Source organism: Balaenoptera ricei, chromosome 5 (genome assembly GCF_028023285.1).
Source record: "Balaenoptera ricei isolate mBalRic1 chromosome 5, mBalRic1.hap2, whole genome shotgun sequence".
Classification (NCBI taxonomy): domain Eukaryota; kingdom Metazoa; phylum Chordata; class Mammalia; order Artiodactyla; family Balaenopteridae; genus Balaenoptera; species Balaenoptera ricei.
In genome coordinates, this window is record NC_082643.1 from 97326090 (window position 1) to 97339033 (window position 12944).

Genomic DNA, 12944 nt, shown 5'->3' on the forward strand with positions numbered 1-12944 from the left:
TCAATTAGCAAACAGGATGACCCAATCACGTTGACCAATCCTCCCCCACCAATATCATCTACTACTTTTCTACTAGCTCACCCCAGGGCTTATAACCTCTCCTGCCTTTTGTTTCAGTGGAGTTGAGTTCAGTCTCTCTCCCCTGTTGCAACAGTCTTGAATAAAACCTGTCTTGCCTTTTTACCTCTGATGCAATTTTTCTTTGGCACTACCTTACATTGGGACTTCTTTCTGTGTAAGAAAATACATTATTTTATTTAACACAATTGAGTCACATCTTTCTGTTATTTGCAGCTAAAATTAAGTGATGCAAAAATTATTTTCTTCCTTAAATAATAAAAAATTTTAAAGAATTTGGAGTTCTAACCATGTATATAATCTTTTATTAGACTTATTTACTTAATTCTTCTTTTATTTCCATCCCCTAGGGCTTCAGAGTAGTTTCCTAAATTGGCCTTTTTACATTATCTTGGTCATTTGTCAATGTTTTCCCGTATCAGAGCCACATGACATACATTTACCCCGATTATGAAAATAAAAGGTTTTGCTATTGCCTCAAACTCCTTTGAATTCTTCTATTGCTGCTTTACTCCCAAAAGAAGAGAAGGAGAATAAAGAGGAGGAGGAGGAGGAAAAGAAGAGGAGGGGGAAGAAGAGGAACAGTAGGGAGAAGAAAGGGGAGGAGAGAGAGGAGGAGACAGAGGAGGAGGAAGAGATGGCGGTGGTGAAGGCAAAGAAAAAGATATGATAAGAGAGGGAGGGAGAATACTAATAGTGTATCAATAGAACAGCAATACAAACTCCCATGAGTCTTACTGTAGTCAGTCTCAGAGGAAAGAGGAGCCTCAACTCTCCAATGAATCATGTCCCTGTGCAAGGTAAGGGGCCAATACAGAGTGCTGTCTCCAAGTTGGTTAGAGATGAGGGAACTAATGAAGCAAAAGCAAGGCCTTCTAAGAGGCATATTTGTAAATAACCACAGAGCCTGAATACATTACTCAAGCCCACTGATATCTGAATTGTGGCTGAGCCCAGCTCCAGGTCCTTGGTTTCTCAACCTATCTTTGCCCCACATCTCCCATATGTTGCTTTTCACATGTTCCCATTTGTAACCTTGGCTTCCCTCCTCCACTCTCTAGGTAAGTGACACTTGCTCGTATACAGACGTAACTTTTGTCATGTGAAAAAGGTTCACTTCCCTTCCCCAGTTCACCTCTTATGTGCCTCTGTATTTCCTTTCCTAGAGTGAACTCAAAACAGCACTTTCCTTCAAAGAGGTCTAGACAGGACAAAATCTGCTTGTAGCTACTGTATTTTCTATTGATTTTATAGGGGGGAAAAATTGTCTTTTTGATCAAAAATATATCTCTAATACAGAGATTAAAATTGCAAAAATCTCTCTCCATATAAGTATCTTATCCAAACCAAATAACTTTGGGGATAATATTTAACAGAAAGGATGTTTAAAAATTGATTTAAAGAAATGAAATCCACCTTGGGAACTAGGCCCATCTCCTGCCAGCCCGTTTAGTTATCAATTCATCACACATTTACAATGGGATAAGAAGATCTCAGCAGACGTTTTCAGTGATGTGATCATAATTAGGATATTTTGAGAGCGACATTGGATAAAGAGTCCCAACTTCATTTGGGCCTTGAAGTGTGAGAATGGCAGGGTAAGGGCGGAGAAGGAAGGGAGGCAAGGGAAGAATAGCTTTGGAGAGCACAAAGGTCTTGAAGCAGAATGAAGTTCACATTGTAGATTTTGTGATTGGACCTGGAGCTAAGCCTGTCTTTCTCTGGAAACAGAGAAAGAAGAGGAACTCAAATACCAAGTCAGAGTCAGGATTCATTTCTACAGGAATCTATTGAACTCCTGCTGTGTAACAAGCTGCCTATTAGTCACTAAGGTTATAAAATGAATCAGTCATGGCTTCTAGCTCTGGACCTCATTAGATTCCAGTAGAAATGGTTTTTGTCATTGTTCACAAAAAACTTTCATATCCATTATATTTGATTTTCACAATATCCTACAAGAAAGGCAGAGAAGGTATTAACATCTACTTCACAGGCAAATAAACTGAGGTGCAAAGAAATTAAATGACTTGCCCAAACTAGGAAATAGCAGAGCTGGACTACAAACTCAGGTCTTCTGCCCTCAAATCTGGTATTCTTTTTTGGAGATTTTACATGATATTGTGTCTTTAAAACCTTTACCACCAGACTAATGTCCCCAAAACAATAGCCAACAATGCATCATTTGGTCAATACAGTATTCCAAACATGATGTGGATGGCAGTTATTCATGAAGCATATGAACAAAAGCAGATATTATTCATAATGCTCATCCAATGAACAAGAGAGAAACAAGATGATCATACCACCTCATTAGGAATTTATTTCCAAAGCACTCTCACATGCATCAATATTTGATTCCCTGAATTTATATGAGGCGCAGCATAAATTATTATCTCCATAGTATAGGTAAAGAAACTAAGGCAAAGAGAAGACTTTTTTACCAAAGGTCACTCATTTAATTAATTACAATAGACAAGGATCTAAGACCTAGATGTCCTGATTTTCAGTCTAATGCTCTGTTGGCTAAAACTCTCTACTAAAAGGAGGTAGGGCAATTCATACAGGAGTGGGTGACCTGGAGCATTTTATTCTCTAAGCTTTAGTTTTTTCATCAAATGGCGACAATATTTGTTGATTATTTAGTTACCTGAAGTTCCATTTCTTCCACTAGATTATAAGCTTTTAAGAGCAGGATACAAATCTCATTCAGCTCTGTTTAACCCCAGTACCTAGTGAGTGCCTTGTACATAGAGGCACTACATGCCTGGTTAATGAGATGAACCGAACCGAACAGCACTGAAGCAAAATGAGGTATATTTAATGTTCATTTGCTTTGGAATGCTGTAAATAAAGCAGAGTTCCAATAACATTAATTTAGGGGAGTGAAAGATGGATTTAGGAATGGAAGGGTAAGAGTTATCTGGCTTAATAATATTAAAGGTAATTACTAATGATTGTAAAATACTGTGGCATAATAGAAATTCCTAAATCTTTTAAATTACGTGGACTTGGGTTATTTAAATTTTTGATCTTCGGTTTCTTCACCTGTGAAATGAGGGATATTCTATTCCCTGAGGATTATAACAATTAAATGACACAAGGTCACATCAGTAAAAAAGAGTTTGGATACAGGATGCCAAGATTTACCATTCAGCACTCATTCCCTTTTAGAATTCTGGCAATGAAAAACACACAACTGGCAAAAACTGTATAAACCTCCACAATGCAAACCTTACAATATCGTATGTATCCCATTCTCAGGCAAGAGCAGGCATCCTCAGAAGTTCAATGACTGCATGTTGTAGAGCACCACAACACACCCAGCCTCAGGTGAGTCCCACCTGAGATCTCCCTGCAGCCCACCAAATGTAGCTGTCATCTCAGTCTCCATCAGAGGACCAAGTACCCCAGATCATCTATCATCATCTATCCTCATGATGTTCTAAATGATTCCCTTCTCAGAGCTGGACTAGAGGTCAGAGAAATGTTCATCTTGCTTCCCTTTGCCTCATTATAACTGTCTCTCCTACCTTCCTTCACAAAACCGATCTCCTTTGAAGCATATCTTTCCATTTTCCCACTTGATACCCTTCTTTGTGCTCTCCTGATACCCAATCACTTCCCTTAATTTATTGTTGACTTCAGCATCTGGCTTACTATCTCCCTTTCTGTCACTAACTTCTATTTTTATATTTGGAAACTTCAAGAATGGTGTAAATTATCTATAAAAGGCCCTGGTCAAGTTCTTTGACCTGATTTGCTCTATTACCACATTCCACTTCAGCCGTCTACTCCCATCTGTACATTCTTGACCGTGTGCTTACCAAAAACTGCACCCCCTCCATAAACTCAATCTCAACATCCACTCTTCAAACAGCACTTCTTATCTTTTCAACTCATTCCTTGTAGTAATTAACTCAAACTTTTCTTTTACCCCACTGGAACCTTGAATCACACTAAACTGCCAAAACTACAACCCTACTTGGATCTTCTAGCTGTGTCTTCACCTGACTGGCAAAAATTTGTTGGAGAAAACACACCATTACTGACCAAGCTCACTTCAAATTTATGGACATGAGTCTCAAATGAACCCTCAGTATTGCCCGTATCTGCTATGCTCCTCTCATGATTTCAATTCCCCACTTTGCAGCATCACTTTTTCCACCTTCTTTCTTCTCAAATCCCCAATAACTCTCCCACATTATTATTGTCTTGAAATGACTTGCAAATTTTTATAGAGCAAATAAACACTAACAAGTACCTTAATTTCTTCTCCATTATTCCTACCTGAATCTGCCTCCCTTCATATTGAAATGAAGAAATCATCCCCACTCCTATTAAATCCCCTTGTCAATGTGCCTGGATCCCATCCCCTCTCACCATGTCAAAGTCCGTACTTCTGCAATTATCTCCCATCTCTCCAGCATTATTGATTTCTCCTTTTACACTGGCTCATTCCCAGCAGAACACAAGTGTGCCTTAAAATCTCACATCAAAAAATTCTTTGTACCCCACATTTCCTCCAACTACTATTCCATTATCTTGCTTCTTCTTGCAGCCCAACTCTCTTTGTTTTAAATTGAAGTATAGTTGATTTACAATGTTTCAGGTGCGCAACAAAGTGATTCAGGTATACACACACACACACACTCACATTTTCTTTTTCAGGTTCTTTTCCATTATAGGTTATTACAAGATATTTAATATAGTTCCCAGTGCTATACGGTAAGTCCTTGCTGTTTAAGCTATTTTATATATAGTAGTGTATATCTGTTAATCTCAAATTCCTAATTTATCCCTCCCCACCCCTTCCCCTTTGGTAACCATAAGTTGGTTTTCTATGTCCAGCACAACTCTTAAAAAGAGATATCTATACTCACTGTCTTCACTTCCTCACCTATCATTCTCTCCTCAGTAAAGTCTTATTCAAATCAGACTTTCATCTCTATGACTCCACTGAAATGACTCTCATCAAAGGTTATTATGACCCATGTTTTACCATAACCAGCAGCCAATTCTCTGACCTCATCTTACCTAAATTCTCAGGGGCATTTGACACTGTTGACCTCACTTTCTCTATGGAACACTTTCTTCTTTAGACAAGAAGTTATGAACTAAATTGTGCTCCCCAAATCCATAGGTTGAAGCCCTATCCCCAATGTGACTGTATTTGCAAATGGGGCCTTTAAGAAAGTGATTAAAGTTAAATGAGACCATAAAGATGGGGTCTATAATTCTATAGAACTGGTGTCCTTATAAGAAGAGAGAGACTCCAAGAACATGTGCTCACAGAGAAAAACTCATGCAAGGATTCAGCAAAAAGGCAGTCTTCACAAGCCAAGGAGAAAGGCCGCAGAAGAAACCAAACCTGCCAACACCTTGATCTTAGACTTCCACGTTCAAGTACTGTGAGAAAATGATTTCTGTTGTTTAAGCCACCCAATCTGTGGTATTTTGTCATGACAGCCCTAGCAAACAAATATACTAGTGTATCTACTTTTGTGTATATTTGAAATGGAAGTTTTCTATAGCAAAAAAACAATTTTTAAAAAGATCCTCTGTACATGGATGACTTTCAAATTAATATCTATAGGCTCAGGCTTTTCTGTGAGCTCCAGGATCTCATATATAACTGCTTTCAACTTCTCTATTTGAATATATAACAGAAATCTTAAACATAATATGATCAAAACAGAACAATTACTTATTCCCCAAAATCTGCTCCTCTTCTAAGCCTTCCCTATTTTAGAATGTATTACGACTGTCCACCAAGTCACTAAGTACAAAGTCCAAGGAATATCTTTGAGTCCTTTTTCACTCACCACCCACTTATTGTCCAATAGCAACACCATCGACTCACCTTCCAAAATATATCCAAAATCTGCCTACTTCTCTTCATCTTTACTGCTAATCCAAGCCAATCTTACATTGCCTAGACCATTGCATTAACCTCTTCATTTTTTTTAAAGAAAAAAAAGTGTTTATTTAGGCCATCCACTAGGATCATAATAAATAAGACAGTAAACTAATGCAATAACAGATGTTCTCATGTATTTATCACATTTATAAGTATACAAGAAAGCTGACTTATAGAGCTTTCTCTTCAATTTCTATCAATTTGCTTGCCTGTAATACATCTTCCACTTAGACACTAGACCTAGAGACCTTTCAAAAGTGTAACTCAGATCATACTACTCACATGCTTAAATCTCACAAATGGCTTTTCATTACATTCCAAATTCTTTACCATATCCTACAAGGTCCAACATGATATAACTCCATCTTCCTCTGCAGAGATAAGCTTTTGTAGTTTAAAGCCTCTGTGATTTAGGGAAGTCTTTATTACCAAAACATAACCTTGCCTACACTGACTGATATAACACTTATTACTTCTGAAATTTAACTATTTTTTTTAAAATTTTCATGTTCATTTCTCTCCTGACTAGAATACAAGTTCTTTGAAGGCAATGACTGTCTGTTCACTAGGGTACGCCCTGTGCCTAGAACACTGTCTCTCTTGATAGGCAATCAGATATTTGCTGACTCTCCAGTTTATTAAGTTGTGTTCAAGCATATGGCTTTATCTTGATGCCAAATCTCAAGCTTTCAGAGCAGTTCTCATGCCGAATCAGCTTCACAGATGAAGAGCATAGGCCTGCCTTATACACTCTGCCATATTTAGGACAGAAAAAGCTAGTTAGAAAGCCAAGTACAGGCATCTACCTGGGAACACTGACTGGACTGAATAAAGACAAGAATCAGATGGAGAGGAATCTGCTACACTTGGAGAGAGGAAGTGAAGGAGCAGGAAAGAAGGATGAATGCCTTCCGCACCTCATCTCGAGGGGGAAATGAAAGGGGAAGTGTGAGGCGAGGCATGGCTTGGCTTTAGAGTCACATCAAAGGCACCAACTAGGGATATAATCCCAATGAAGATCAGGTGTGATTAAATGAATTAGCTGTTTCTCTTTTCTTGGGGAAAAAAAAAAAAAGTAAAGTGTTCCCTCCAATACTCCTCTACGAGGAGAGGGAAGAGATGCATCAACATCTGTGGGCCAGGGCCAAGCTGTATAGATTAAAAGAGAGAGGGTCCACCTCCAACACCAAGGAACTGACTCAAAGTAGGTTTTCTCATCCTAACTTCGTCACTTTGGGGAGTATAATGCTAGTAATGGAACTGTAGTCGGCAGAGACACTGTGTGCGGGGAAGAAAAAAAAAAAAAAAGGATCCAAGATGCGAAGAAGGCTTCCAGAGTGAATTTAGGTTGAATATTTTTTGACTGACTTCTGAACATTTCAATCTGCCTTGGCTCATCAAGGGATGATAAGACAGGTGATATCAGGAAGCAAATAAATGTGAAAGGAGAGCTTTTATTTAGATTCCATTTTAACTTATCTTTTCTCTTTTGGACAAAATGAAAATTACTGTGTGAGACAAAGCAAGGAAGTAAGCTCTTTAAATAGTACACTGAATATGGAAAAAATAAAATCCTTGGGAGCATCGCCCTCCCCCTTGGAAGTTGACATGCCACTTCAGAAGCTTGCTTTGTTTAAGCTAGATTTGCATCTTAGTAGAAACTTGCAAGCATGTAACCTGTGAGGGCATGGTTGCCATGACAACATTAATGAGCCTGTCCTATGACCAGAGATATATCGCAAAGAGAATATGTTTGTGTTCCCACTTATTATCATATCTGTCTCTGCTTTCTGGACAGGAAGAGCTGAAAAATCACTCGAACAGAGGGAGTTTATTAATGGTTTCATTGTGAGCCGTTCAAACTTTGAATAAGTAAGAGGAAAATTTTACAGCATTAAAGAATAAATGAATAAAGGTCAGCCTAAAAATCATTTAGGTAAAAAATGCGTTGTGTTCATAATGGGCTACTGTTATGAAACTGGATGCTGTTTTCTAATAAATAACAATGGTGTTGAATTAGTATAGTTTGGCCTGCTACATAGGCTTGTACAATCTTCCTCATTGAACGGTTTCAAAGCCTTGTTTGTTTGATAACTAAATCAGTAACCCTTCATAGGCCTCTTACTTAAACATTAAGTACTAATCGAGCACTGCGTATTTAACACACATTGCATTCCTGTACCATACCAGCTCTTTAAATACAGCATAGCTTTTCAGCCTCAGCATACAATTCACCATGAATTAGCCACATTTAAGTTAAGAAAAGCCAGGCTCAGAAAATTTGGGTAGGTTTCTCCAGACTACACAGTGAGTAAGCAGCACTTTGAATGCCCCCTGGGTACAAAGGCAGTGGGTTTTGACCTGATACTCCCTCACCACCAACACCCATGGCTTCAGTGACGTGTGAGTTTTCTAAAGATATATATTGTAAAAAGGGCAAGAGAAAGTCCCCACCTTCAAGGAGTTTTCAACACAGTCAGATAAGATTTATCATTTATTTTGAAAAAATTTGAGTCTTGAGACCAGGATTCATGACCCAGACCTGCCACTAAGTAACTGGATGTTCTCAAGCAGGACACATATTATTGTTGTGCATTAGTTTCCAGAAACTACTACTAATAATATCTGAGTCACTAGTTAGATCAGAGCTCTCTGGAAATGGATTGGACTACCTCAAAAAGTAATGAGTGTCATAAAAAAGTATTTAACAAGAATCTGAATGACCATATAACAGATAATTCTACACTGAAAACTGAAAACAAAGTAGGGTACAGATTTTTGTTTGTTATTTTAAATCAACTATTGAGAGATGTCTGTTAAAATCTCAATTATGACCGTGGATTTCTCTATTCTATTAACTTTTGTCTCATGTATTTTAAAGCTCTATTATTGGTGTATACAGATTTATGACTTGCCCTTTGCCCTTTATTTCTTGCCTATATTAAACTACAAAAACTCTTATCTCTAACTCTAATACTTACTAAACAGTCTTACCATAATTTTAAAATTATGACCTTACAGGATATTATGCCTGACTGAATTCAACTTAGTAATACCATAGGAGCTTTCTTAAAAGATCACCACTTAAGACATTAGATAAAACAATTCTTCTCCCCATTTCCTCCATAAAATGAGCCATCACTTATTGTACCCTCACTCTTCACTACATCCATATACTTCTCCCATCATTTGAATGGTATGCTTATCAGAAGTCAATTGTACTTATTCCCAATTTACAGTTGTATCTGTTACTGTAATTATATAATTTACTAGTATATTTATATAAAATAATAAAGTATGAATGTGAAAAGAGGCAAGTTAATAAAAAAAATTTGCCATGGAAATAACTATAAAATAGTGGGGAGAAATTGTCAAAATCCATAAGATTATGACTTCAAATTGTTTTAATCAGTGTCTTTAGGCTCTTGGTCCATGTGAAAGAAAATTAAATGGGAAAACGTAGATGATGCTTGATTAGTGTCCCATCTGGCTTGACCCTATTAGAGGTTTAGTGATTAGGTATCATTTATGCATCATACATTTAATCAAAATGTTTAAAATGTAGGTTTATTTGTTTAAAAGTTTCTGCTGTAAACAAATTCAAATGTCTGCTCAAATGTCACCTTATCAGTAAGGACTTTCCCTGACAACTTCACACAAAGTGGAAACCCCTTCTCCTCTCTGGAACTCCCTATTCCCTTTAGCCTGCTCCACTTTAGTCCTTAACATTTATCAATAAATCACACTCCATATTCACATTTATTCACTCATGTTGTTTTGTTTCCAGTGTGTGTCCTGTGGTAGTCAGAATAATACTCCCCCAAAGAGGTCCACATCCTAATCCCTGGAAACTGTGGCTATGTGTTGCCTTACATGGAAAAAGGTACTTTGCAGATGTGATTAAGGTTAAAGACTTTGAGATGGGGAGAGTACCCATGTGGGCCTAACTTAATCACATGAGCCCTTAAAAGAAACTTTTCTGACTGAGGTCTGCATCAGAGATATGCAATGGAAGAATAGTCAGAAAGATGAAACATTGCTGGCTTGGAAGATGGAAGTAGGCCATGAGCCAAGGAATGGGAGCAGCCTCTAGATGATGGAAAAGACATGGAAGTGGACTCTTCCATAGAGCTGCTAGTAAGTAATGTAGCCCTACTGGCATCCTGATTTTAGCCCAGTGATCCCCATTTTACACTTATGACTTACAGATCTTAGGCTAATAAACTTGAGTTATTTTAAGCTACTGAGGCTGTGGTAATTTGTTACAGCAACCATTGAAAACTAATACGTGTCTCCTCACAGAGCACAAGCTCAATGAATTTGGCACACAGAAAGTATTCAATAAATATATGTTGAATAGAAGAATAATGAATGAAAATGCCAATAAACCAATAAGCCATCTCCTTCTAGTCCTGATATCACAGCACAAGAGGGCTTCTACTGAAATAACACCAATAATGATACTATTGAGTGCCTCTTATAAGTCAGCATTTATGTGCATTTATTTTCTCATTTACTCATCACAGCAAATGTTAAGTATATTATCTCCATTTTCTACAGGAGCAATCTAGGACTCAAAGGCTATAAATAACTTGACCGGGTCTACCTGGCTAAAAAGTTGAGTCTTCCATTAAGGCACTATTTATAAGAAGAGTCAAAAATTTTTTTTTAATTTATGGTCAGTAAAATAAAAATTAATTAAAAGACAATCAAATCCAACATATATAACGGATAGCCTTGAAACATAAGGGGGACTATTTATTTAATCAGTATGTAACAAAGGCCTCAGAGTTTGTGTAAGAAGTGTGTGTGAGTGAAATAACACTTTCTATACTCTGGTGATTTGAGTATCTCAAAGCATAGCAATTAGGCACCCGGCCTAATTGGATTCCCCATTAGAACTCCACATGTAAACTAATGGACCATGCATGCCCCTCAACCAGGAGGTCAATTTACAAACACCGCAAGCATAATCTTCCAGAGACCTCTGCATGTCCAAACAACAGCTACAGGTTGAGCTCCTATCTCTCCCCAGATAGCCCATACACAAGGAGTAGCTCATTGCTCCCTGAACCCAGCACTCTTTCACACCTCTGCTGACGCTGAGGCTGAGTAAGCCTGGAAATTAAGCCTGGCCTCTGAAGGTGGGCCCAGCCCAGGTAGCCTTAGTGTTGAAATAGTATTAAAAATCATATTGAAAAGACAGAGGGAGTTAAGGGGAAAATCATTTTCTGTTCACCCATCAAATGCAGATGTAACTGAAGTAACAGAATTTTCAGTCATACTTGGGTTTAGTGTTCAGTTCAACTATTTTCCAACCGTATGACTATTGGCAAATTCCTTAATTCCTCAGAGTTTCAGTTTTCTCATCTGTCAAAAAGGTATTTTAATAGCTGTTGCACCGGATAAAATGAATAAACAGGACAAGACCACTGTCCTCAAGATTTCACAAAATTAAAATACACCTTTAAGAATTAAAGTAACCTTGAAATTTGTAAGCAATTGAAGTAACTCTAAAATGGGGAACTGATTGAATAATTTCTGGTAAATCTCTACAATAGATTGAGAGCAGAACCAGAAATGGAACGGTCCAAAAATATTACATGGAAATATCCCAGAAATAAACAATCCATAAGTTTTAAATTATGTGCTGTTCTGAGTAGCATGATGAAAATCTTGAGCCGTCCAGCTCCATCCAGCCTGGGATCCCCAACCATCAACATCATCTGCTCCTTACATCCAGTCATCGACCTCATCATGTCTCGATGATCCAGGATCACTCAAAGCAGCTGATCCTTCTTCTGATGTATGGTCAGAAGGTCAGTAGTAGCCTAATGCTATGTCACAATGCATATGTCATTCACTTCACTTCATCTCATCATTTAGGAATTTTATCACTTCATGTCATCACAAGAAGAAAAAGGATGAGTACAGTAAGATATTTTGAGAGAGGGAAAGACCACATTCACATAAATTTTATTACAGTTTATTGTTCTATTTTATTATTAGTAATTGTTGTTAATCTCTTACTGTGCCAAATGTATAAATTAAACATTATTATAGGTATATATGTATAGGAAAAAACATACTATATATAGGGTCCAGTACTATCTGTGGCTTTAGGCAACCACTGGGGGTCTTAGAAATGTATTCCCATGGATAAGGGGGAACTGCTCTATTATGTTCTCTCTACATTTAGTATGTAAAACTGATTCTCCCTCTTTGATGGAGATTTAAGCATTATAAGCCCACATCTCTAAGGGGAGAAAGAGTTTATTCAAAAAAATAACATCTTGTTTTAGCATGAAACATCTGTCCAAGAATTCAAGAGGTAGCGTCAGTGTTTAGTTCAATTCCCTGAAACCTAAGGGATAAAACAGAGATACCCACCTTTTGCTGCTTTGACCTCACAAAACATTTACATCTCCTAATATTAAAGCATCACTAAGCTCTGGGAAACCCCATACCCCTGGTAAATACTCCCATTTTCTAAGAGTTGAGATGTGCCAGCCAAAATACAGTCTTCCATTTCAAACATAAATGCCTCTATGTGAAACAGGGTAAGCCCTCAATTTACTCTGACAAAAATGCATTTCAGTAGAGTTATGAGTATTTGGAGTCTCACTCAATTATTGCAAAACTTTTCTTCTTCCTAGTTGAAGGGGTATGTTAAACAGAGGAAGGGAAGATAGGAGGAAACATTCACTGAGGGCCCTTCAGGCCAGGTATGGCCCCTAATCCCCATAACAATCCTATGATGACTGCCTTGTTTGCCTGTCCCATTTCACAGGTAAGGAAATTGAGGTCCACAAGGATTACGCAATTGGGCCAAGGCCACCTAGATAAGAAGTAGAAGAACAGGAGCTAAATGTCAGCTTTCCCCAGTCACATACCAAACGATGCAAAACCATGGGGGCCAAGATATGATTATGGATTTTATTATTATAAC